The following is a 3,969-nucleotide window of genomic DNA, read 5'->3' on the forward strand; positions in this document are numbered from 1 at the left end:
TGGCATCTCAAGGCCTCCTATCCTGAGCAAATGGTAAAAAGCAAACCAGGAGAAGGCCTGGGATGCTCCTTAGCTCTGACTGCCTGCTTTCTATCAGGCTTTGGGTGAAAACATTGCATTTCATGCTCTCTCTTAGGAAGAGCGGCTGCATGACATGAAAAAAAGTGGGGTAAGATGTCTTTAGTCAGACCAGGTCCTCTGCATTTATAAATTAATTTTATGCCCTCCCACATAGATTTTATTAAAGTTTCCTTTGCAAAAAGTGTGACTTTTGCACAGGTATTTTATACCATGGTCAAGAAGTAAAAGATAATTTAACTGCGTATCAAAATGTAATTGTACCATGACCAACTAAGGTGGATCCAAACAATGTCAGGAAATGCATTAATATCATATACTGCTTATCAGTCTCAGTAGATACCAAAGCACTTTTCATTAAAACTTATTACCTGGTCGGGGCTGGGGATTTAGCTCAGCGGCAAAAGCACCTACCTGGCAAGCGCAAGGTCGTGAGTTCGGTTCCTAGTACCAGAGAAAAACCAAAAAAAAAAAACTTATTACCTGGTCTATATGGGGGAGGAGCCGGGGAGAACTCTGGCCCGATTTATGTCCCAGGAGGCTGAGCCGCACAAACCTCAGGTTCCGTCAAGCCACCCTGCCATCTGGCTTTGATTGGGTTTGGCTAAAGGAAAGCAGGGGCTGAACAAGGGTGAGAAGCCAGAGAGGTCCAGATATTTATTCCCCATCCCTGCAGCCACAGCTCCTGCCAGGCATAGCCTCATCCATGGCCTTGCCCGGGTTCCAGCAACACTAGGGATGGCAGGAAACTCTGACCCACCTTTGCTCAGTTATTCCATCCCGGGCTCCACTTTCTAAACAGTTGTTCATCTGTACATCTTATTTTTTGTCTTTTTGAGACAGGGTCTTGCTGTGTAGTTCAGGCTGGCCTTGAGCTTACTATGTATCCCAGGCTGGCCTCAAACTCCTAGCGAGCCTCCTGCTTCAGCCTCTCTAGTGCTGAGATTACCAGGCCCGTGCCACCACACCTGGCATCACCTATAGCTTTTTTTTAATGTTTCTGGCTTTTCCTCCTCCATTCTGTGGATATTTTTTTCCCTTCCAGTCTGGTGGGGAAGGAGGTCCTCTTAGCTTCACCAACTGAGCTTTGCCAAGGGTGAAGGCCATCACCAGAACCCACTGGACCCTGGTCTTCCTCCTTTCTTCTGTTAGAGTTTGAAACTCCTCTTTATTAGAACCAAATTTAGAGTTTGGTGAGCAAGTTAGTTTTTTCAGTTTGAATTTCCTTTGAGTATATAACTTTCAACTTCTTAAAAAAGATTTCTTAGTAAAGGATATTCAGCACCATCCTCTTCCTCCAATTACTTGCTTCAGAAGTCTCAAAGATGAGAGCTCACAGCAAGATTTTCCTTTTGTTTTGTTTTTTAGTGCTGAGATTTGAACTCAGGACTTGGTGCCTGCCAGACAGGTTCTGAGCCACTGAGTTATCTCCCCAGCCCAAGATTTTAAAGTGAACCCTAAAGGACAAAAACCTCAGCATAAAGAAGAGTTTTTAAATATGAATCAAAATATAGAACCATAAAATTGATGTTTTCTATGTTAATTAAATTCCTGTATGTGGCACACAAACACCATAAATAAAACCATAAAAACATAAGAAATACTGATGGGAAATATTTATAACTCATATTACAGAAAAAAGGTTGATTTTCATTTATAAAAAGGTTTAGAAATTGGAAAGAAAAAGATCAATTTAACAGGAAAAAAGGCAAAAGATATCTAACAGAAACAGAAATACAAGGGACCCATGAACATATGTCAGGCTAACTCATAATAAAAAATGCAAATTAAAACCACATTAAGGTAACATTTTCACCTATCAGATTGGCAAGTATCCCAGCAACTGTCAACATACTCTGTAGGTGAATTTGTGCATAGGTGGGAATGCCCATGTTGCTGCTAAGAGTTTTATCCTACATGTGTGCAGTGCCTGCTAGCTTGGGAACCCAAGTGTGTTGGATATTTATTATAACACACTGGAAATATCCCCAGTGTCCCTCAGTGTGACACACTGATTATGCAGTACATCCCCATGAGGTAATACATGCAGATATTAAAAAGAGTAAGAAAGTCCTCTCTGACTTAGGAATATCTCTAGAATATAGTGTTAAGAGAAAAAAAAAAAAAACAAGGGGTATTAAAAGGAAAAAATGAGAATTTATAGTTATATTTACATAAAGAACGACTGATTAAAAGGGGTGGAAGAGGTATGGAAGATGGATAAAAGGTAGAAGCCAGTCATTTCAGTCTACGTCAAAATCAATGGAAGCTTGTTAGTTCTTTTTTTTTTTTTGTGGCTCTGGGGATCAAACCCAGGACCTCATGCATGGAGAATGCATCAAACACTGAGCTCTACCTTCAGTAGAACTTTGATTTTGAGTCCTTATAAGTGAATTATCTAATCAAGAATATTAGAAAAAATCTGACTTATTGATCCTACTTTCACTTTCATTTATTTTCTTTAAAGCCTTGAAAAATAACTTTCTGATCAATATTTTCTGGGCATATTATTTTCCTTTATTATCTTAATATCTTAAATAATATTACTTCTGAAATTCAAAAAGTAGAGGTTTCTTATGGTTTTGATACAAGGTCTCACTATGTTGCTCAAGCGGACCTCTTTCAAAATTCAGTCTTCATGCAGTGCCTATGTAGGGGAGAAGAGGGTCTACACAAGTCCATTTCTAGCACAACTATACCCTCACAGATGCACTATACATAGTTGGAAGGATAACATGTAGCATATACATAAAGTGTGTAGACAGATGCACACTCACATACATCACAAGAACAAGTTAAATCTTGATTTATTTAGTGAGAGACACAAAAAGTACACTGAAGCAATCTGGCTCACGCTCCACTTCCACCAAATGCTCTCAGTGGCCACGAGACTGCATGCACAGTAGTCTTGCTGAATCTGAGAGGTTTAATTCTATAAAAACTATAAATTAAGGAACCTTCTCCACTACTGGTGGGAGTATAGACTGGTACAATTACTGTGGAAATCAGTGAGGAGATTCCTCAAAAATCCAGGATTAGAGGTCCCATTCAACCCAGCTATTCCCCTCCTGGCTATTTCTCCAGAAGAACTGAAAACATCATACTACAGTGACATATGTGCACCCATGTTTATAGCAGTGCAATTTGTCATAGCTAAATCTTGGAAACAACCCAAATGCCCATCAAATGAAGAATGAATAAAAAAGATATGGTATTTTTATACAATGGATATTATTCAGCTATAAAGAAAGATAAACTCAAGGCTTTTATAGGTAAATGGATGTAACTAGAGACCATACTCATAAGTGAAATAAATCAGACCCACATGTGTAGACATCGCATTGTCTCCCTAGTGTAAGAACATGAAACAGAAAACAAAATCCAAAAAGTACAATAGATATTGTGAAAGGGAAAGAAATTGCTCAAAAGGAAAGAACAACTGGGATGGGGGAAAAGAGAAAAGAATGAAGGGGAAAAAAATATATATATATATCTATACACAAAATAGCTAAGATAATTGAACTTCTAATTTCTGTTGGTTTAATAAAAGGAACAATGCTTAATTAATGCTTATTTTTTTCTTAAATTTTTTGACAAATTTCACAAGCTTATGTCTGGTGATCTGAACAACTACTTTGAAGATAATAATATGCAGTATAACAACCATTGTTGATTTCCTATCATCTTGTTTTGAAATTCTGTACTGTTTTTAATGTTTTTTAAAATTTTTATTCTTTTTAAAATCTAAAAAAAAAAAAACCCTCTAAATTAAGTATACAAAGAGAACACAAATGCTGTCTCATACCTAGTTAGGAAAACTCTTCATTTCTTTAAACCCTCCTTCCTCCCCACCTCCAGAGAAGCTAAAACCATGCCAGCAGGAACCCTGGA

This window comes from Chinchilla lanigera, unplaced genomic scaffold, assembly GCF_000276665.1.
Source record: "Chinchilla lanigera isolate Chin_1 unplaced genomic scaffold, ChiLan1.0 scaffold00018, whole genome shotgun sequence".
Taxonomy (NCBI): domain Eukaryota; kingdom Metazoa; phylum Chordata; class Mammalia; order Rodentia; family Chinchillidae; genus Chinchilla; species Chinchilla lanigera.